At 40.4% G+C, this 24,311-nt stretch overlaps 1 protein-coding gene and 1 long non-coding RNA gene across 3 annotated transcripts in view; one reads left to right on the forward strand and one right to left on the reverse strand.

Annotated features, from left to right (window-relative positions):
* The window catches only part of GNAQ (G protein subunit alpha q), a 305,513-nt gene that overhangs the window by 21,380 nt on the left and 259,822 nt on the right, over positions 1 to 24,311 (reverse strand). The window lies entirely within an intron of this gene.
* Positions 1 to 24,311, forward strand: part of LOC146407072 (uncharacterized) — a 34,373-nt gene that overhangs the window by 4,027 nt on the left and 6,035 nt on the right. The window contains exon 2 of the long non-coding RNA XR_014823066.1: positions 22,000 to 22,201. This is a non-coding gene — a long non-coding RNA (uncharacterized LOC146407072). The remainder of the gene's footprint in view (positions 1 to 21,999; positions 22,202 to 24,311) is intronic.

Genomic DNA, 24,311 nt, shown 5'->3' on the forward strand with positions numbered 1-24,311 from the left:
ACCGGCCTACGCCAGAGCCACAGCAACAAGGGATCCGAGCCGCGTCTGCAACCTACACCACAGCTCACGGCAACACCGGATCGTTAACCCACCGAGCAAGGGCAGGGACCTAACCCGCAACCTCATGGTTCCTAGTCGGATTCGTTAACCACTGCGCCACGACGTGAACTCCCATGAAATGTTTTTATAATGCATTTGTAATATAACCTTATTACTAAATTGAGCAGTCAGGCAAAAATATTCTAAACAAAATTGTATTCTGCATGTTATGTACTATGTACAGAAAATTGTATTCTAGGTGTTATGAGGCAAGTAAAAGATCTCTGCCAAAGGCTAATAACCAAATGAGATCAGAGTAAGTTCAACACAAACACCTTTAAAATACAACTAATGGAAACACTGAAATCACACAAAATCAACAACTTCTCTAGGGAAAGGGAAAAGGGGGGAGTTGGGATGTGGGGGGGATAATTCAAGTATTGTGAAGAAAAAGCACGCGTTCCTGTCGTGGTGCAGCGGAAACAAATCTGACTAGTATCCATGAGGATGCAGGTTTGATCCCTGGCCTCATTCAGTGGGTTGGGGATCCAGCATTGCTGTGGCTATGGCGTAGGCTGACAGCTGTAGCTCCAATTCAGCCCCTAGCCTGGGAACCTCCATATGCTGTGGGTACAGCCCTGAAAAAACAAACGAACAATAGCAACAACAAAAAAAAAACAAACAAAAAAAACCCCACAAAAACTAAACAAACAAAAAAGAAAGACAGCTTTTGAAAGACATGAGAGAAGACCTACAAAGACTAGCACATGAGTGAACACCAGTAGTTCACATGGGAAACTCTGTACCTGTGGTCAGGGACACAGGGTCATTAGATTTGACCATGGTGTTACTGGAGGTTCAGTGGGAGAGGGCTCAGCTGGCACACAGCCTTGAAAGTACATCCAACTTAAAACCTTTGTGGTGAAGTAACTTCTCAGATATCTGGACAATATAAATGTGTTGAAAAATTTATGAGCCCACCAACACCAATGTGTTAGAGACTTGAATAGAAGTAAAAAGGAGAGGGGATCAGAACTAATTGTACTGTTGAAATGGACACCAAAGACCTCAAAAGCACCAGAGGCAGCAGCAGTTCGTCTTTAAGGCTGGGTGTGTGTTGTAAACCAGCTAATGTTCAGTTTATGGCCAATGTCCACTTTGGCTGATCCTCTTTTCTGACTGGTGGTTGAGTTGTGCCATATTTGTCCAATATGAGTCCATTTCTGAGGTTTTTCAAGTTTATGAGCTGTACATTTCATGCAACTCTAAGAGCAGCATCTGAAATTCCCAACCTGCTCAGTCCGCCCCCACCAACATTTTCATCTTCTTAAGGCCAAGTAAATGAGGAAGGAACTGCTGCTCCTGATCTAACGCGAAACTCTGAGTGGAAGCTCAGAAACTAAATAGAAGGAAATTTGGCTGAGTGATCATGTGCTCATTCATGGCTATGAGAACAGAAAAGGGGCAGAGGTCTCATACACATATGTTTCCACTGACATTAGGAATGTCACTTAATAAACTCGGGATCAGAGTGCAAGGTGGAAATGACACGGCATCTAAATTACCCTTAAAAGTGTATTTTGTCAGGGTACCTACTCGTGGTCCCAAGATCACCTTGCCATGCTGTATGTCTGACACAGACTGCTCTTCCTTCATGGTAGAAAAGGTGAGCACCAGATAAAGTCTGGTTTAGGTCTGTGTTTGCATTGAGGGAACAAAGAATTAGAATCACTCAATACTGGGCTAATACTCTGCACTGCAAGCTGCTCAAGATTAGGCAAGCAGGAATGAAAACCAAGTGCGGGAACAAGTGATTCCATTTCCCCATCTCACATTATTTCACTGCACCCTTTCAGTGGGTGGCAGGCAGCCCAAAGCCTTTTGCATAACTTATTTCCTTTATCCGTTTTCCTTTCTATGGCTGCACACTTACAACTACATTTCCATAAATCCACTTCTGATGTGGCCCTATGTAATTCCACAGCGTGTGTCTGCAAAAGTGACACTAACCCTAAAAGCTTTAGACAGTGTCAAAGGTATGATTTGGAACACTTAATCCAAGGCAGTCGGATGAAAGTGAAAAGAAATGTTCAAAATCACTGTGGCCACAAAAGAAGCTTTCTCACAATCTAAATTTCTAAAAAGGCAAAATGGGGGGGGGGGAGAGAAACTGTGAGGAAAATCACATAATCAAAGATAATTACGTGGACTCCAGCATCTCAGATTGAGAGAAAATTTCAGAAGCTTTCAGGAAAAGACATATTTACTTCATTCTGTTCCCTAAGGGCCCAAGAAAATGAAACACCAACAAAACCTAATGAGGAGAGCGGGTAACAACTCCAACCACAAAGAACATCTCTCAAATATGTAATACCTGCACTGACCCAGAAAGGATGCTGAAAGCTACACCTTTCATAGCTCAGTCAGGCTGAGACAATCAGGTGATACCCTTTCCCTGAGAACACTAAGGACTGACTGGTCCTCTAAGAGGAAGAATTCAGGGGAGCTCTAGCTCCCTGTCTGTAGAGAAAGCAGGACTGATGGGAGACATTGGGGTTATGCCATTTTTATACCCCCAACAGTGGACTCCTAACTCGGGGAACTGCTTGGAGGGGAGGCAGCGAAAAGAAAGCTGTTTACTGCCTAACTGCTGTCAAACACCTAGGGATTCCAAAGCTTGAAGAAAATTTCCACCTTATGAAAAACAGAAACCTACACGAACAAAGAGGAGGAGAGAGAAAGAAAGGGGGGAAAGAGAGAGAGAAAAGGGGGGAAGAAAAAGAAATCAAAGGAAAGAACCAATGTAGAAAACTCAGAGTTCCCGCTGTGGTGCAATGGGATCAGCAGCGTCTTGGGCTGGGACCGGGGTTGATCCCCAGCCCAGCACAAGTTAAGGATTTGGCTTGGGTCACAACTATGGCTCGGATCTGATCCCTGGCCCGGGAACTCCATTACCATGGGGTGGCCAAAAAGGGAAACAGGAAGGAAGAAAGGAAGGAAGGAGGGAAAGAAGAAAGGACATCAATAATACTTTGAAAAGGAAAAAAAAAAATCCTCAGAAAAACATTCCTGAAACAAAAAAGGATACTGACTTAAAAGTGAAGATATGGAGAACAAAAAGAGCTCTGAGAGTTTAAAAAAAAAAAAAAAAAAAAGAAAGAAAAGAGAAAATCTGTGAAAACCAAAACACAAACAAATAAAAAAAATGGTTTGGAAGATAACTCCAGGAAATTTCTCAGGAAGTAAAAAGCAATGGAAAAGTGGAGAGAAAAGTTCGGGGAAAAATAAAACCAAGGTAGTCCTTCATTCAGCCAAAACAAGCTATAAAAAGAGAAAAGCAAAAAAAAAAAAATTGTATGAATTCTAAATAAAATCTCTGATAATTAAGTCTCTAGGCAAAAGGGTCCCAGAAGAGCTGGGGGTAGGGGGGAGATTGACAACAAAAGGTAAGTCCTTAAATTTGAGAATATCTAGGATAAATAAAATATTCTAACACTTTCCAATGACTGCACATAAAGAGTAAGGAAGCGGAGAAACCATGGATTTTTTTTTTGTCTTTTTTTTTTTTAGGGCTGCAATGTGGCATATGGAAGTTCCCAGGCTAGGGGTCAAATAGGAGCTGAAGCTGCCAGCCTAAGCCACAGCCACAGCAATGCGGGAGCCGAGCCACGTCTGCGACCTACATCACAGCTCACGGCTTACGGCAACGCCAGATCCTTAACCCACTGAGTGAGGCCAGGGCTCGAACCCTCGTCCTCATGGTTACTAGTTGGGTTCTTTACCGCTGAGACATGACAGGAACTCCACCATGGATTTTTTGAGAGGGAACACTGGCAAACAACGGAATGATATCTTCAGAATAGGTTATATCTGAGAATTCTATATCCAGCAAAAACAGTGACTGAAGTTGAGGGCAGAAGACGGACATCTTTAAGTATGGATGGAATTTTAAAACTATCTCTCTTGGACCCTGACTCAGTAAGCTACAGGATGTCCCCAGTAAAATAAGGAAATAAACCAAGAGAGAAGACAACACTGGCTCCACCAACAGGGAACTCAACACAGGAAAGGAGCTAAGAACCCCAGAAGATGATGAAACAAGGTCCCAGAACAATAGTGTGTAAGATGCTATCAGTCCTGATTGGAAGGAAGACAAAGGAATCTAGAACTTCATCTCCAATTAAAAGAAAAAGTAAAAGACAGGAAAAAAAAAAAAAAGAACTAATACATTATCTGATATGTTAACTGTTTTTTTTTGAAAGATTTCAAAAACCTATTGATGAACTAGAAAAAATAAGCTAGCAATACACACACAAAGAAATGAAAAATATAAGGCAATTATTAACTCCAAAGGAAGCTGACCAGAAATGACTGAAATCACCATCTGCTATTTAGCTCACCAATGAGCAACATTTTTACTGTTGTATAGTGTAAACACTGAATTACAGAATTGTGCTTTACCCATATTGAGGAGTTCCCGTCGTGGCGCAGTGGTTAACGAATCCGACTAGGAACCATGAGGTTGCGGGTTCGATCCCTGGCCTTGCTCAGTGGGTTAAGGATCCGGCGTTGCCGTGAGCTGTGGTGTAGGTTGCAGACGCGGCTCGGATCCCGCGTTGCTGTGGCTCCAGCGTAGGCTGGCAGCTACAGCTCCGATTGGACCCCTAGCCTAGGAACCTCCATATGCCGCAGGAGCGGCCCAAAGAAATAGCAAAAAAGACAAAAACAAAAACAAAACAAGAATTGTGCTTTGCCCATATTGAAAGGATGGAGGAGGAGTTCCTGTTGTGGCACAGCGGAAACAAATCTGACTAGGACCCATGAGGTTGCGGGTTCGATCGCTGGCCTTGCTCACTGGGTTAAGGATCCGGCGTTGCTGTGAGCTGTGGTGTAGTTCGCAGATGCAGCTCGGATCCCGCGTTGCTGTGGCTCTGGTGTAGGCCGGCAGCTACAGCTCTGATTCGACCCCTAGCCTGGGAACCTCCATATGCCTCAGCTGTGGTCCTATAAAGCAAAGCAAAACAAAACAAACAAAAAGGGATGGAAGAAAAGAAATAGGGTAGGGGTGTTAAGACAGTATGATTTTTCATCCACCATGACAGAAGGAAGACATATTTGACAAATCAAAGAAGAGTGATAAAGAGTTGAGAGCAGTATCTCTGGTCATCAGGGCTGTGGTGGGATGGCAGTTGAGGAAGTGCTATTTTTAAAACTGCACATCTTTTAGTTATTCAGCTTGGTCAACCATTATTGATCTAATACAAATTAATTTTTAAATCAAAAAAAGATATACTGGTTCATGTGCAAAAAATAATCCTTGGGAAGATATACACAAAACTGCTGGAGGTAGTCCCCCGAATTTGGAAGTGGAGAATATAGAGTAAGAATATTCTCTTCTATAGCCTTCCTTCTGTATTCAGAATTTTAAATAACAAACATGTATTCCCTTGGTTATTAACATGATAAAAACTGATATGTTTTAGGAAATTAACAATACTTATTTTACATTAAAAAAGCAATATAAAAATCAAAAGGTGGTGTTCCCATCGTGACTCAGTGGGGTTACCGACCTAACGTGGCCTCTGTGAGGATTTGATTGCTGGCCTCGCTCAGTGGGTTAAAGATCTGGTGGTGCCGTGAGCTGCAGTGTAGGTCACAGATGCGGCTCAGATTCTCTGTGGCTGTGGCTGTGGCTGACAGATGCAGACCCCTAGCCCAGGAACTTTCATATGCCACAAGTGAGGGCCTAAAAACATAACAACAACAACAAAGAAAACATCAAAAATCAAAATGTTCAAGGAGAAGAGTCACAGAAAGAGGCACGTCTATCTAACAACTTAAGATGCAACAAAATCCAGTGAGAGAATTACTAGCAGGATAAATATTTTCAGCTTTTATTTTTAAAGGGACTACTTCAGTATGTACCTTTGTTTTAAAATGTACATCTCACTGCACTTCAACAGTAGCTTTTTGTAAAGCGGTCATCTCAGGGTGCTGAAAATCTAAAACCTAGGCCATGAAGGTATAGTAAACGGCTGAGGCTTTCCTAAAATACCCTGGAAAGATCAAAGGATTCACTACCATCCTGGGAAAAGGAAATAGATGTACCTAGCTCCTTTCCTGACATTCCCAATTAACTTTTAAGGACAAGCGCAAAGCTTTGTAGAGCCTGATGCTTTAAGTAGGCACTACAGTGAATGTCAGGCATAAACTGTCTCCGGTTAACTGTGACGGGTGATGAGGGTGGGTCAGTTTCCCCACAGCCAAGCTCACTGGACTACATAGTAAAATACATGACTCTAGAGCTTCGATACCTTTGAAAGCACTGGGTAACAGAAAAAGTTAATTAAGGCTTCTCTGCTGAAATTTCCAACCCTCTCTAGTTTTAGAGAGAAAATGTCAATTGTTCCTATAGAAAAATATGGAACTCAATGGCACAGCATGCAAATGACATATGTTTAGTAAGTTCCAAAGTAAATATATGTGAGAAGTGTTCAGTAAGTGGCTATCAGCTCACTGGTATACCATGTGGTCCAGGTACCTCGCCCAGGCCAGTCCCTGGGGCTGTATCAGGACTGCTCCTGTCGTTATAGTCAAATGCTTCCAGTTTAAAAAAGCTGTGCACAGGGATGTAAGGAAGGCAGGAGACAGGGTGAGGAGCAGGCCCAAGAGGAGTGCCTGTCTCCTGCTTGGACCCTGGCTTCTGCCACTTCCAAAGGTTGGCTGTATCCAACACTCCTAGCTTGTCCATCCCTCCTAGTTCTCAGCCTCTGTGTTTGGGAAGGACAGGGGTCCTCAGTCTTTGCACTGGGCTCTCCATACTAGGCCTGGCTTTGACATTCTCTCTTTCCTGCTGCCTAAGCCCCCTTCCTGCTCAGAGTCCAGTCAGAACTGTTACCAGCTCCTGGTGGGGGATGAGACTCAAGCAAACAGGAAAAGTGAGCTGAGTCCAACCAGACCTTCACAAAGTAAGGGCTCCTGGGTACTCAGCCCAATGGACGCCGTTAGAGCTCCCTTAGTCAGGTAACAGGACATCTTCAAGGAAAACAGGCAGAAAGCTTTATATATGTTAGCAGGTCTTCCTCATCATTCCCTTTCTTTGTCTTGGTTTCTCAGGAATATGTGAATATGTATGTGTGGGAAGATGTTCCTATTGAGAAGGAAGTAGTTTAGAAACATTTATGTATGTAAACGATAGGCTAAGGGCAAATCATTTTTCTCTAGTCACTAACCCTGGGACTTATTTAGATGGGTCCTCGCAGGCCAATAGCTGTGGATGTAATTCTACTTACTGTGTACACACTTGAAAGAAATGGACATTTCTCTATAAATAATGTGTTTCAAACTACTGATCACAACCTATAGTAAAAAATACAGTTTACACATCATACAGACCCCACAGAGCTGAAGCTGGTTTCATGAAATAGTATTTTTCCTTTTAATATGCAATGTCCTCTCTTTTACTCAATTATATTGTTTTCCCTATGCTATTCCAGCCACCTGTATTAAAAAAAATGATGAACAAGACCAATTTAATTGATATGATAACTAGTAATGGGTCTTGATATGCTGAAGAAAAACATTGTGGGTATTCTGTATTTTTTCCACTAATTTGGACTGTTGGCTCCTCAATCAGACTACAAAAGTAAATATTTTGCAAGATTGGGCTAAAAAGTTTCTATAGCCAAAAGGATATACAATTTTGAAATCTTGCAGTAGAAGTCTTGATTGGCAAAAGGAAATGTGATTAGTCACATCTCATTCATCTGCTAAAAAACGTTATCTCCATTGAAAATCGGCCACAAACATTTTCCTTTTATAAATGCCAAATCAGTATTAAAGAAGTAATCTTACAATTCTTTTCCACCAATGTGGAAAAATTCCTAATGCATGGACTAATAACTTCAATTGTGCTGACTCTTGTATTTGTTATAGGATTATCAAGAACAGATGTTTCAAATACCCAACCCTGAGTGTAAAATCTAAAAAACAAGCAAGCAAGCAAACAAACCTGCCTCTTCCCAACAGTTCAAATCCTAACGTGGTTCTCCTTAATTAGTAAGTACAGATGAGGGCCTTAATGAGAACATGTTAAATGTGAAGAGGTTTCTGTGATAATACAATCCCATAGTAATTATCAGGCTACCATTACTATGTAATTTAGAAAAAGAAATTACATGCATCGGGTCAAGGTCATTTCCAAGCTGGTATGCAGATGCTGACCTCCATTCTCTAGCCAAATGGAGTGCCTTAACCATCTCTGAATAGGCCTGTGTTTTTCTGGTTTATTGCTTTCATTCACCGTCATTCTCTCTGATCGGAATATCCTTAATCCATATCTCCATCTTTTAAAAATCTGCCTATTTCAACTTTCTGCTTAAAAGTCACCTCTTTCTTGAAGCCTCCCCAGTCATGTAACTGGGGGAAAAAAAAAAAATCTCTGAAATCACACATGGTTTGTTAACATTACTTGTGATATTAACCCCCTGCCCTGACTTTTCATTACATTTATTCATGGTGTATATATTATATCAACCCTGATGGACTGTAAAGGCTGTGTCTTGCTTATTTCTTATCTCTCCCAACACCCGAACTTTGTCATCACAGGTGATCAAGAAATATTTGTTGGGTGAGTGAACATTTTGAACAAGGGTAAAAGGAGGCAGTGATACTAAAGTGACTTAAATACATACAGTGTCATGACTCTAAGAAAAGGAGACCCAGTACTACTTTGGCTTTCCAAGTTTTTCCCTTTTAGTATATTCCTTCACAACTCTTTTTTAATGATCTAAACTGCATGCATCGTGTAGAATTGGTAGAATCCCATTTAGTAATTCAAGGTGATTAAGGAAGCTATTAGGCACCTGCTTTCAAAATTCCAGGCATGGGAATCAGTAATACCCTACTTTTTCCCTCTAACCCAGTGTCTAATACCTCGATTTTGGAAGTTAGTCAAGCTCTATGGTCCTGCCTTGCTAAGGTCTGCAGTGATTCCACACGTTCTGCGGAGTTACTGCTAAAGAAACAGACATATCCTTGAGTGGGTTGAGTGGTTTCTCTGACTGAATGTGTGGCCCTGAAGTAATCCTGTACCGAGGACTAAGTCTAGGTGAGCCTGGCACTTAACCAGCAAAATGAATAAGCAGATGCTGTAACTGTCACTTAAACAACTTACACACACTTTGAGATAGCTGAGTGTGTTTTATAAAACTCGGTAAAAGAAAGACATGAATAATGGTGGTTAGCCCAGAAGCAGGTGGAAATTTTATAATATAGTGGGGCGGGGGGGTGGGCTGGAGGTAAAAGGTTATAGAGAGCTGTGACCTCACTCAAAGCAATGCTGCCACCCAGCGGGTACCAAGAGTCAATCTGTTCTGAGTCAATAGCCCTCCCTTCCCCTTAGTAATAAACAAGGAAGATCTTTCACTTCCTGTAATTTCAATTTGATGGCTTTTGCCAGGACAACTAGGGAATGAGGCAAGGAACAGACAGACCTCCAGAAAAACACCCCTCTTACCCTGCCCCCCAAAAAAACAGGCTGCCCAAGTGAAGTTATTATATTAATTCTAACGGGAACTGGAGCCCTGCCAAGGGATACATAAAATTTGAAGCGAGATGCCGCTGTCCTGATAAACGATGGCTGCAGGTATGCCATGCCTGTATTCAGGCAATGAGAGAGACTCCTGTATCAAAGAGTGCTGGTACATGCCTCCCTTGGAAGTGGATGACAAAATGGAGTTCTCTAAGTCTTATGCACACAGTGGGAAGGAAAACCTCATTTAAAAAAAATCTGTAGTCACTTGTAAACTAATCACCCTGGCAAGTAATGCTGTTTACAGTTGAACTAACATAATAAAACAAAATAGGAGTTCCCGTCGTGGCGCAGTGGTTAATGAATCCGACTAGGAACCATGAGGTTGCGGGTTCGATCCCTGCCCTTGCTCAGTGGGTTAAGGATCCGGCGTTGCCGTGAGCTGTGGTGTAGGTCGCAGATGTGGCTCGGATCCTACGTTGCTATGGCTCTGGCATAGGCTGGCAGCTACAGCTCGGATTCGACCCCTAATCTGGAAACCTCCATATGCCGCGGGAACGGCCCAAGAAATGGCAAAAAAAAAAAAGACAAAAAACAAAACAAAACAAAAACAAAATAAACATGGTGGGTAGAGGTCTCCCAGTAAAAGTACACAAAGTATACTTCAGTAAAAATGGCAGGCGCATTCAGAAGGACTATAGCACTTGAGAAACTTTAGCACTCTGGTGGCGCATTAAGAGCCTTATTAAAAAATAACTTTATTTGGGACTAAGGAGTGTTTCATTCATAGACAGGTTACAGTAACTAGCCCTGGGCAGGTAGAAAAGGTATTCAGTGTTTCCTAATCAATGAACTGCTAGGCTGTGAAAAGTTCTGATAGGATGTGAACAGTGCTGTACACTCCTACTCAAGCATTAAGGAATAAACAGGAAGGGAACACTGAGTTCACCCAGACCCAACCTCCTCTGTTTACGGTGGATTCAACCGCTACCTGCAGAGGTTGAAGAACTTGCTCCCAAACCCACAAGCATTTCTGGTGATGCCAAGATGAGAATTTTGTTTTCCCACCCTTCAGTCCAAGGCTCTTTGGTGCCCTGTTTTGCTGTGCAGAGCTGTTGCTGTCTGCTGTTGAACCCTGTAACCTTGAAGTGCTTGTGCAAACTTGCTGGTTTTCTACTGAAGCTTTTCTGCCTATGATTTATGTTTTACTTCCTCCCAAGTGATTTTAAATTGAGGGCAATTTCAAAATTAGTGTTCTTACAGATGGAAATTTAGCTGCATCTGCTGAGGATTTTTTTTTTTTTTCCTAAGTAGGTAGAGTAGGGAATTTAAGTCCAGTTTTGAAGTGGCACTGCTCAGACACGTACTTGAGATACACATTTTTCAGTCTGGTCATTGGGAGGTGGTGTACTCATTAATTTACACCTCAACCCTGTGCCTTCCTGGCTTTTAAGATGACAGACGGTTCTTTTATTTTTATGTATTTATTTATTTATTTTTGTCTTCTGTGTTATATCGCTCTCTCTCTCTCTCTCTTTCTTTTTTTTTTTCCTTTTCAGGGCTGCACCTGAGGCATATGGAAGTTCCCAAGCTAGGGGTCAAATCAGAGCTACAGCTGCCCTCCTGAGCCACAGCCACAGCCACGTGGGGTCCAAGCCACATCTGTGACCTACACCACAGCTCATGGCAATGCCAGATCCCTGACTCACTGAGCGAGGCCAGAGATCAAACCCAAATCATCATGGATTCTAGTTGGATTTGTTTCAGCTGCGTCATGAAGGGAACTCCCCAGATGGTTCTTTTATGAAATGGTCAGTCACGCTTACTTTGCTAAGGATGGCTCTGTGGATGCCATTGCTTTTGGAATGATAAGGGCTAAGATAAACAGTTTCTCTTTAATAATACAGCAAATAAACTTTCATGGAGTAAAAGATGCCTGCAATCAGATAGACCTGAATTTAACGACATTTAAATTTTATACTTTAAATGTATATTTATATTATCTATGAATATAAAAGTGTTTTGGGAGGATTCTTGGGATATGATATGATTGGGGGATGACGGGGAGAGGAAGTATAGTCTAATAACTCACACAATGCTCATTTCGTGGGTAAAACAACTTTTATCCCCAGAGAGATCTAGAAATACCAATATGGTATGTATGTGATGATCATGTTTATTATTATTTAGCATGCTTCCTAAAACCATTAGGAAGCATACATAATATGAATGACAGGAAAAGGCAATGGATATGTGCCCTTAAAAAACCAATACATCTGAATTAACTGAAATGTTCATGAGCCACTGAGCTATTTAAGAATGTTAAATTACTCTGTGTATACTAAATGCTGCCATAATGTCCCAGTTTGGAACAGTAAAAGCAAGGTCTCCCAGAACACTCCTGTGCTGGTGTTATCTTTATCAAATCACTTTCCTCTGTGTGTGTGTGGGATTGACTTCACGATGCCGAGGTGAAGAAAAAAATAATAATCTTCGTCTTTTCCTTGCGAGCCTGATGAGTGGCGTTTTGAGAAATAACACTAGAGGAGTGTGGGGAGGCCAAATTAAAAAAGGGCTATTCAAAATCCTAGTGTCTCTTTCCTGACTAACTCCTGTTGTTAGGTGTCAGCCAAGCACTCGTCCCAAGAACTGGGTCCCTCCAACCCAGGGTTGGGTGCCTTTTGTTTCTGCTCCCACATCACCTGCAGGTACTGCTATGGAAGTGCTGTGTGATACTCTGCACCATCACTGCCCATTTACGTGAGTGTCTCATCTACTGAGCTGGGAGCTTAAAGATCAGGCAGCATCTTGTAGACTATAGCACCCCAAGCATCAAGCCCAGTTTCTGGAACACTCCGTAAGTATTTCTTGACAAAATAGATAGGTATTTTACATGAACTATGTCACTTAACATTCATAACAAGTTTCTAAATCATGACAGCTCTTTAATTTTAATGACCTCAGTTAAAAAAAAAAAAAAAAAAAAAAAGAGTCCTGAGCTGCAGAATTTCCTTGTTCTGCCCTAATCATCCTCCTAGGCCTGGACATAACAGGACCTTGATGGCAGATACCATGTGGTCCTGGGCAGTGGACATGTTATGACCAATAACAGGCAAGTGATGCCTTTTGCTATATAAGTGTCCTGCACAGGATATGTGAATCTACAGGACTCATTAATAGGAAAGATGGTTCCAAAACCTGCCACATGTGGTAGATTGGGAAACTTACTTCAAAGATACATTTCAATCTGGATAGAAACTACGTGGAATAGTTGTGGATTTCTGAAAGCCAAAACTGCTGAACCAGGGGTCTAGTGTGCCCCTATGGCAGAGATCATCCACAGTCCATCCAAATGGGTTTCTCCCTCCTCCTACAACAAGAGAATTGTAGCCAGAGACACGACTTCCCAGTCAGACTCCATGCCCAAGGGACTCCTGAAGTTTTATGTGGCCATCTGACTAAATTCTTATAAATGGAACATGAGTAAAAGTGATGTGTGCCCACGCTGGGTTTGGTCTCAGACAGCAGATATAACTCCACATGCTGTCTTCAACCTCCCATGGACTGAAACCTAACGGGACAGTGACCTAGCTTCAATTGCTCACATGATAACAGTGCCCTAGCAACCCTGGCTCCTGACTGGCCACAAGCAGCAGAACTGCCTGGCTGAACTGGAGTGCTTCCTTAAAAAAGAAATTAAGTCTATTCTTTAAACCCCTATATTTTCAGGATGCTTTGTTATAGCAGCAGAGCTTTCCCCTAACTAATAAACTCTCTAAGGAAAGAACTCATATTAGGAGATGGTGGCCTCATTTCCCCTTCACATTTCCGAGCTTCAAGTTTCCTTATCTGTAAAATGAGAAGGGAAACTGAAATCCTCTCTGGCTCCAAAATTCTCTGAGTCATCACTATTCTCCATCCCATGAGGCCTATCCAATCTCACCCTAATGTTTCTTCAAGTTTGCCTTCACTGTGCCTTGTCAAAGTCTGCTCTATGGCTTTCATTTACACTGATAACGGCTTGTTATCTCAACTTGGAGCTTGTGTCATTTACTGAGGATCAAAGCCTTAAATTAAAGGATTGAGCTCATATTAAAAGTTCAGGTACCAACTGGAATTGATGAGATTTTCGAAAGGCAAAGACTCCATGAAATTACTCCAGTGAAATGGAACCTTCAGGTTAAGCTCTGCTTCTATTAAAATATAAACATACCAAAAATTTGTAACAACTGTCTTCTCACAGATGAGCATCTATCCCAAGAACTACAAATTACATCTCTTATTTATTTATTTATTTATTTAACCAAGCTGAGGAACCACCTCAAGGACCTATGATCATGTAATGATTTCTCTCATTTCTGGCTGCCCTAATATTTACCCTTCACCTGTTCTGCAAATAATCAACTTTCTACCAGGCTAAAAACCTCTTCCCCATATTTCCACAATTACTCCCATACCACCAAGCCATTTTCTTTCACTTTCTGCCTCCTCCGCGACTCATAAATACTTCCTATTAGAAAGAGAACTGCTAATATGACTTTCACATCTGTATCTCTTAATAGCCTAGCATCTGCTCTTACAGGCTCAGGTCTCCAATTCTGAGCAGCATAGAAAATACTACAATATTTTCTACCACTACTACAAAGCCATCAGCTATCACCATAGAGCTCTCACTACATCTTGGATATCACCTTGTATAAGGACCATATAAACCAAAACTGCACTTTTGGCGTCCACCAGTTTTGTAAGTTCGTGAGTGACACAAATGTTCTCCAATTTCATTAACTGCACACAAATCTCCCATTGGCATATCAATTATTTTTTCAACTTCCAAGAGTCCAATAACTTGCTCTAGGAACACTTAAGCCCCTTTTCAGTTTCTTTCAATCAACCTATAAATATCATGCACGTCTGAACTGCTTTGAAATTCCCTAAGCCAGCTAAATCCACATATGTCCCTAAAAGCTAAAGGCTAAATTCTGAAAGACAATATATTGATCATTGCAACTACAACAGTTTTTGACTAAATATTTAGTCTAAAAATACTATATACATTTAAATCAAATCAAAGTTGAACAGTTTATTGGAAATCTCAGATACAGAGAATTATTCCCCTTCAGCAGTGGAGAGCATCTTCAAATTACTTGTGTGCAAATGCCATGCAAGGATATTTGCCCTACTTTTGCTCTCAGAATTTTATTTTTACTTGCTTTCAAATTACTCTTTGCATTGAGTTGTGTGTGTTTTGGATATGATTTTCCTTAAAAGTTACTCTGCATAGGCATCAACATTGAGTTAAAACAGCAGCTGAATTAAAAGTCCTGAACAACATTATAAATGTTCGAAAACACAATGTCAAAGAATACCCTCAAGAAATATTTCATAAGGAAAAGAGCTTGAATAATTTTCTGAGTCAGTCATCTTAATGTTCATTTAGGTTTTTCCCCAGTCTTTTCATCTCTGCACATACATTTTTGTACAAATATTCAAAAATAAGTAAAACTGCTGAAGCAAAGGACATGTGTATTTTAAATTTTGAAAGATATCCAAAATTGCTTTCAGAAGTGACTGCTGTATGTTTAATGTAAAAAACAAATTGTCTAGTTTGTAAAGACTAAAAACAGCCCACTAAAATAAATATACAGATAAAAGTAAATAAAAGAACTCAACAGAGTGTCCTTAGGGTATGAACCAATGTGGATTAGTACAAACCCTCTAAAGACATGCTTTCTTGGCAGAACTCTGCAAACCCCTTCTCAAAATACATATATCAGATTTTATAGATCAATGCTATGTTCTACAGATCAACATAAATTTGGCATTCTATCAATATTTATCTAAACCTAATGCCATTATGTGCAGAGCAAAAATCATCATTTTACAGCTCTCTAACATCATTATTGCTTGGCTTCTTAATGAACAACTAGAAAACACCTGGATGTTAAATGAACATAAGAGATCCAAAATCTTCTTCTGTATTTCTGTTAAATGCAATCATAGCAAAAGCGAATCTCCTTCATTGGGTATTTTTCAAAAAGAAGACCAAAACCAAAGATGGGATGGTCCCTTGCCAATCAGAATTCCGAGAGAACATGTTTTTCTTCTTACATTCCCAACTATTTAAAAGCCCCTGTTCAGTTCAAATTTCTTAATCAACAACTGCAGGCCATGACGATAATTACTCTATAATTACTGCTCTCTCTGCTGCAGGCCGTGAGGCAGGTCTGAAAATGGGCAGAGGATGGACAGACTTATGCTCCCTCCTTCAATATGTAACCCAGGAAGCCATGCCCTCAACTCTGGGATAACTTATGAAAAGGCCAGACAGTGACACAGATATTTCCCAGATATCTGGAAGAATGAAACAAAGTAAGAGGTTAGTGAGAGAGGCATAGGAGCTGACTGAAAAAATTAAAAAAAAATTTTTTTATTATAATTGATATACAATGTTGTGTCAATTTCTGCTGTAGAGTAAGCAACTTAGTAATACATATATGTATATATATACATTCTTTTTTTAATTAGGAAAATTTTAACAATGTAAAAAAACCCTCAAGATTGCAATGTGTGTACTGAGTAAGGTAATCCACCGAAAGGGAGCAAGGTTTTTGGCTCTCTTTGCATTCAAGAACTACGATACACTGGGATAATAATATTCTATGTACAAAACCATTTAAATTGTTTCTGTCCCACCCATTTTCTATGAGGCAATGATCCTGCCTTTTGTGATTTTGCTAACTGCTGTATTTCTCAAACAGGTAACTCTGACTTTGGTAAAGGATTACTTTATTGTGAGAGATCAAATGTGAAGAGATATCACTTACATTCATTACAAGGGTAAACAAAAACTGTTACTCTGAACAGTACTGAGCTGTACAAACATACAGTTGAAAATGTCCTGTCTGGTGGGTGATTCTGTAAACAGGCAGACATGCAGTGAAAAGCAAAGCACATTGGTAATGCAGCTGCAATTTACTTAGGGAGAAGACAGGTGAGAAACAGTGTGAAAATCTGTAAATGATTAGCAGCCTTGAGCACTGCAAACTGCTCTCTGAGGCCTATATAAATGTTCCACATAAATGCTATTTTTATACTTTCTGCAATACATTGCTATGAAGTGGTATTTTGTTAGTAGTTCTATTTTACTTGCAGGCTTATGTATGATTGGTACTGTTTAGTACCAAAACTAGTGAAAATGAAAGTTGCAAACAGTTTTAAATCCCTTAGCTGGTGCGTAGATTTCACCCAACACCATGGTAAAAGGTAAATAGGAATTTACATCAGTTTACTGTGGAAAAAGAAATACAAAGCTATGTTCCCAAATTAGAAAGTAAGATTAAGTCAAGGAAATATGAGGCTTGCAGATTAAATTTTTATATTATACAGAGCTTGAGTATCATTTGCTTACATCTAATGCAACCTCTTAATGATAAGGGTACCAGGAATTGGATATGAAATGATTCTCCCAAGATCAATAGGTAGACTAGTGGAATTCTGTATTCTTTATTCTTCACAAGAGCAATTGGTATTTTGCTCATACCCATAGTTTCCTTTCCTCATCGAGAAGCTATACTAACCTAGGCCCTAGGACACTCTGGGAAGCCTGCCTAATAGTAAGCAATGGTAATACGGAGAATCAGATTAAGTACCAGATGGGCAGTAAAAGCCTGGCTTTATCAGTAATTGGCAGTGATGTTGGGCCAGTCACTTAATCTCACTGGGCCGCCATTTTCTCATTTTACAAGGAGAAGGTCAAAATAGACGAATTCTAACCTTACATTATAACATTTTATAAATGTGATCAGTCTGTCCAAATTAACACAAATACCATATTTATGTGAAGCAACAAATCTTTTTGGCAGGACAACTTTGGGGTTTATCGCCAGCTTTATGCAAATACTCATGCTGTAGCGACAGTACCACCTAGTGGACATTTGGCTGTCTTGACTAGCCAAGAGTAATACAAATTCCAGTTTACAAAAATGCTAAAACTGTTTATCTATTTTGAAAAAGCCAGAAGACTGGAAGGACATCCAAAGGTCATGCTGACCATTCTCCCTGACTTCAGGTTGGATCAAAAATAACTATCACTGACATGAGAATCTATCTTCTTATTACTCAAGTGACTGGGTGCCATTATTGGTATACTAGAATAATAATGACTTCAAGAAGCTGATATCAGCTATGCAGTGGGAGAAAACATATGGCAAGTCATGTATCATATAGTTTAATATTTAGACCATATAAATAACCCTTAAAGTTCATCAATAACAGAAAGCTGATTCAAAGGTTCATTATCTATGAAGAAAAGACATTTCTTCATAGATAATGTGCAAATGACCATTAGGGAAATCAAAATCACAGTGAGATACCACTTTATATCTATTGAGAATGCTATTTTAAAAAAACAAAACAAAATAAAAAATACTAAGTGTTCAGCAAGAATGCAGTGAAATTTTAACTTTAATACATTGCTGGTGGGAATATAAAATGGTATAGCCACTATGAAAAACAATATGGTGGTTTCTCCAAAAATTAAAAATAGAATTACTTTATACTCCAGCAATTCTACTTGTGGGTAGAAGAAAGAAATGAAAGCAGGAACCTGAAAAAAATACTTATATACCCATTTTATAGCAGTAATATCCAAACAGTCACAAGGTAGAAACAACCCATAAATATCCATTAATGGATGAATGGATAAACAAAATGCTATATATGCATACAATGAAATATTCTGCCTCAAAAAGGAAGGAAACTGTGACTTATACATGGATGAATCTTGAAGACATGATGCTAAGCAAAATAAAGTCAGTCAAAAAGGATGAATACCACATGGTTCCACTTATGAAATACCTGGAGAGTAGTCAAATTCCTAGAGACAGAAAGTAGAATGGTGGCTGTTAGGGGGTGGGGAAAGGGGAAGTGGAGATTTAATGCTTAATGGGTTTAGTTTCAGTTTGCAAAGATGAAAAATTCTGAGATGGATGGTGGTGATGGCTGCATTACAACGTGAATGTTTTTGATACCACTGAACTGTACACCTTAAAAATGGTAAATTTATGTATTATTCACTACAGTAAAAAAAAAAAAAAAATTGGCACACTGTGAGGCAGAGAATAAAATCTGTAGAGAAGAAAAATTCTTCTTTGTTTCCTTAAAGCTTTTAAGCTTTCCTTAGTTCTTTTTCAGTGGTTTAGAGTTTGTATATAACACATCATTAACTCACAACATATATGGAAAGTGTGAATTGTTCTTGATAACTGTTGAAACACTTTCAAATAAGGATGGTATACTTTTAAGAATCTGGGAGAAAGAAAATAAACACCATTGTCCCTTGTGATTTTTGACTACTAAATAATGCACATTTGATGAGATTTCTGGGTGTCCCTGACTTTGAGTCTGATCCAGAAGGGAGAGGTGCTGAACATGCACAAAATGCTCACTCCCTTCCAGGCTGGGCTTATTGCCATGAGGCCACCAGACAATGGTGTTCAGATGCCTGGTTATGCAGTTTCGTGGCCACTGCCTGCCCCAGCAGCGGTGTAAAGTGCTAACAGCTGGAGTCGCCTTTGCTGGAAGGATCAGCACTCCTTAAAGCGTGATGGCCTCTGAGTGAATACCCTTTGCTCCTGTTTGCAACAAGGTGGCTAAATGGAGCCTTTTGGGGGGGGGTGACAAAGGGAATGGCTGTCTTGAACAACAACTAAGTTAACTTGAGATTTTGGTAAGCCTTTCTCTAGTGCCTTCTGAAATACTCTCTGCACGCCTGTCCTTCACAGTTCCCTATAAGATCTACCTTTGGAAAGAAATAACGGGCAAATGAGATTACCCTTATATTAAGTATCTGTTGGGGCAGACTAATGTGTAATGATTGGCATGTGGGGGCTGACACAAGCCACATGTAGGAACCTCTAACTTCGAAGTTCCTGATGTCAGTGAGCTGGCAGGGGGACGAACCAGGAGGAAGGTAGGGTGGTCTTCTGGGTTCATCCAAAGCAGAGTTTTTCAACTTCTGCACTTCTGATATTTGGGGCAGGATAATTCTTCATTCTGGAGGGCTGTTCTGTCCATTTTAGGATGTTGAGCAGAACCGTAACATTTCCCACTAGATGCCAGGGCACCCCTCCTATTGTGAGACCCAAAGATGTCTGCAGACATTGGCAAATGTTCCCTGGGGTGCAAAAGAGCCTCCCTCCAGCCCTGTTGAGAGCCACTGCGGTAAACAGACCACGTAGGTGGTCAGCTGCTCTGCCAATATGCATCACTGGCTGTTCTTGCCAAGGAGCTTATAATCTCACTAAGAAATTCAGATGTATACTCAAACTATTAGAAAATGATACAAGTCAGGATGTAAGATTAAGTGCTCAAAAGTGAAACAACAACAGTGACTCTTGTCAGATTTCCACAAGAGTAGAATTTGATAAAATGGAATGAGGATATTAATGTCTAAAGAGAACTCTTTTAAAATGACAAAACCGCTTAAAGGAGAAGGAACACTATAGATCTCAAATTGGTCTATTTTCATAGGATCTCCTGAGCAAAACCTTTCACCTTCTTTATCCCTCTCAAGCCATCATGACGTTTAATCAAGGCTGTTAAATCTTAAAATCGTGGTTCCCCCACCCTTACCCCCATTTTCTCCTTCTGAATAAGTCCTAAATATCCTCCAAATGTAGGGAATTCACTGAGTTTTAATGCTTTGAAAATAAGGACCTGTGTTGTCCTGGAAGCCAGGGGGCAAAGCTGACGTTTGTGCCTTGAACCCCACTGGAATAGCATCCTATATTAAAAGCCCAACGAGAACACAATTGCCAAACAGCACAGAAACTGCAAACTCCCCTCCCCTGGCTCTATATCCCAGGTGGGCAGAAGGTCCACTAAGAAGACATGAGTTTCTCATCTACTGAGACTGTTATACTCTCTCCAAAGATGAACACAACTTGAAATAATTCCAACAAGAATTGCCTTTTCTTTCAGTGTAAAAGATAAACACACAGACTCTTAATAGGGCTTGTGTATTTGAGCTACAAGCATTAGCTTCTCCTCAGGATGATGCATGGTAGTTAATAGGACTGAATAATTAGCAAAATGATTAGCACAACTTGAGAAATTTCAGTGTTGTAAGAAGCACTCTCGAGATAAGAGGAAGATGATGTTTACGGCTGCACATCCATTCACTGTCTAATAATGAAGAGAATTTTTATCCAACTGGATGTTTGTTCAGTTATAATGGGCTCACTGCCTGGAGGAATTGCAGAAAGGCAGGTAAACACTTCACATGCCAAGACCCCAAAAAATACAACCTCAAGTGAAACCAGAGGCCAGAGCCTGCTGGACTCCAAAAAACAGGGTGCTATTATTGGTGTCAACAACAGGCCTTTGTCAGAAAAGGCCTCCTCCCCGCTGGTGGCTTTGGTTTTTTTTTTTTTTTTCACTACTGTCTTTCCCTTTCAAAGAGCTCTACTTCTGTGTGAGCTAGAATCTGAAATTCCAACCTGTGAACCATTGTGCCAGATGGCTAAAACTGCCTTTTATTCCAACTCCAACATCTCAGGAGCTTTTCCTTTTGGTTTGACAAATTCCAGAGTAAGACCTCCTTTCTCAGTGGGCAACAACTTAAGGCACGGAAACTTTGGCCATTTTAGTGAATGTAAATTAAAACGAAAGATTATATATGTCTTATATCTGTGCCAAAGGGACACTTACTGAACACGGAGCAATTTGGAAGTTTAATCACAAAGAAAAAACTGTTTGAAGATTTTCATTTTTCGGGTTATGAAAGATACAACATTGCTTCACCTGGTCCTTTTATAGTTTTCACTTAGTGGGGGTTTTCTGGTGGGGGTATGAGGGACGGGGTGGGGGGGGGGGTCTAGGCATTATCCCAGTTCCACGGATGCTCTAAGATGAGCCGAGAAGGAAGTACTGGCACCTGAAACATGTCAAGTGATGAATGCAGTTTGATGAATACACAGCCTGTGTGCAAGCCCTTTTAAATTTGACACTATCTCTTCCCCTTTAGGGACTTGTCAGCCTATTTAAAGGATTTCGGGGCCAGTGAGGGGATAGTGGGGAATGGGGCATACATTAAACATAAGTTTGTGCTGCCGCAGGTAATGATTAGCTTCAGCCCCATCTCACTGGCATGACTGAGGAAGTGAGGCAGGAAATCAGCTGCTAATTACAGTGTGTGTTAAAATGCTGCAAATTAACCAGGAAGAGCATGTTTAGTGTCATGTTTAAGAAAGAATTAAAATTATGAGGCACCAGGTGAAACTAAGTTGAAGAGAGAATTAAAGATATATTCCCCTTATCAGTATCACATGCCCAGTGAGCAGGGGGGGAGCTAAGGATGTCTACAGCCCTCTGGGTGGCGCAACAACAATTCAAACTACTGATTTCTTCATTATGTGTTTGGTGGACAGGACTGGCTATCTAATTTGCAGGGCCCGGTGCAAAACGGAAGTGCTCAGCCCTTGTTTAAAACCTAAGACTGTGACACCAGAACATTAAACCGAGAGCCAGGAGGCCCTGTGTGACTGCCATGTGGCTGAACAACCTGTGAATCTGCCCTGATGATGGAAGACACACTGAATGTTAAGACATACAAACTGAGTGGAATCTAAGGTAGTAGCTGCTTCTGACAACTAGGTTTACCTTAAATTGTGCCTCTAGGCTCTCCAACCAAAACCCACCTCTGTTGACTGGGAGGCTGAGGGGCAACTATTTCCCATCTGCTCCTCCAAACTCACATTTTCCCCAATGTCTAGGTTGGAATGGGGGGGTAAAAATCACAGTAACAAGCAGACTACCTTCCCACTGATGACAGTCACGTGCCAGGGAGGAGCATGGCCCAGTGCGGACTTGGAATCGTTCTAAATTGCAATCCACATGAACAAATACACTTGGTATTGCACTTAGTTCCAAACACACACACATACATAGTGGAAACTAAAGTTTCATGAAACCATTATTCTCCTGATTGTGAGATTCTTTGATAGCTTCCATTCCATTTAAATCTGCCCTATTTTTAAAAGATACTGCTCATGAGCCACGATATGAAATTCATAACCCAATAATGGTCCCAATTCAATGAGGTGTTGAAATCACAACGTGAAGACACGGTTACAGTGGCTACTGTTTTTCTCTGCCAGATGTTTTCTCCTCCACATGCCCCAGTCTAGTGGAAACCCAATTTGCCTCTGACACTAGATCAATGTTAGCGGACAACGAGACAGTCAACACAATAATCAGTCCTTCCTTGAGATTTTCAGTTTTGAGTTGGAGTGGAAACTCCTTTTTCTCACAGGTTGCCAACCTGGGAAAAGGTGATTCGGGGCTGTTTGAGGAGAAAAGAGAGAGAATTTGCAACAAAATCCCTGGTTCAAGGAGCCTCTAAGACAGCTTCCCGGATGCATGAGCCACTGTGTGCTGGAATCAGTTTGTGAGAATTTTTCTTTTTTCAACTCCGAAGTAATGACTAATACAAACACTACGATAAACAAAACATGAAAGCAGATAACAAATATGTTATGAATACAAATAGCTGTATCTTAAAAGCCATATTGACTTCAGTTCCTTTTTTTTTTTTTGCATTTTAAAACCTTTTTCTTCTGTGAGTCTGAAAGGAATTTTCTTAAACAAAAGCTTCCCATTTTTAGCATTTGCACAAATAACATTCTTTCTCATGCTTTCTTCTTATTGAACAACATCACTTAGGTCTGTTACTCTGGCTATAAAGCATTCAAATCAAAGAGTTTTCTTAAAGAATTCACCTCTCTTGAATCAGCCAAAGATGATGATGTTCAGAAAGTTATAAAGTTTAGGAGTTCCCATCGCGGCGCAGTGGTTAACGAATCCAACTAGGAACCATGAGGGTTCGATCCCTGGCCTTGCTCAGTGGGTTAAGGATCCGGTGTTGCTGTGAGCTGTGGCATAAGTCACAGACACGGCTTGGGTCCCGCGTTGCTGTGGCTCTGGGGTAGGCTGGCGGCTACAGCTCCGATCAGACACCTAGCCTGGGAACCTCCATGTGCTGTGGGAAGAAGCCCGAGAAAAGGCAAAATGACAAAAAACAAAAAAAAAAAGTTATAAATTCTCACCATTTAAATTATTGATAATATGAACTATCATTTGCTGAACAGATATCTGTATGCTCCACAAAGTTTACATGTTATTTATTTGAATAATTCTCATGACACTTTGAGACAAATAATACCATCATTTTGTACATTAAAAGGGAGGCATGGGGATATTAGTTTGTTCAGGATTACCCAGCTTAAAATGGGTGGAGTTGCAATTCAACTGCCTTGTTCCTTCTTCAGGGGTGTCCCTTAAAAAGAAGTTCCTGCTCTCTTACTCCTTCCTTTATTAAAGGGACAATTCACATCACATGAATTGGCAATTCAAGCAAATTATTGCTTTTGTTCATTTTTTCATCAGTTCATGGGTAAAAACATATTGGAGATGTCACTGCAGCAGATTTAACTAAGGCAGCAGAAGAAATGTAGAGAATGGCAGCTATTCATGCCTCTGAATCTTAATCTAATCTCTTTGAAGAAAATTTCATACAATCCAGACCTCCTATTAAATACTGAGCCTGGTATTCCATCAAATGTGCTATTTTTCTAGAGAATAGCAAAGCCAGAGATAATGATCTTAAGCTTAATAAATAAAAGACAGATAATAAAAGACAAATTCTTCTCTCTTTTAGCAAAGGGAGAATCAGATGGTACCC

Source organism: Sus scrofa, chromosome 1 (genome assembly GCF_054392235.1).
Source record: "Sus scrofa isolate SSC_HxYL_T2T_F1_AM1 chromosome 1, Sscrofa_HxYL_maternal_Yorkshire_Landrace_v2.0, whole genome shotgun sequence".
Lineage (NCBI taxonomy): Eukaryota > Metazoa > Chordata > Mammalia > Artiodactyla > Suidae > Sus > Sus scrofa.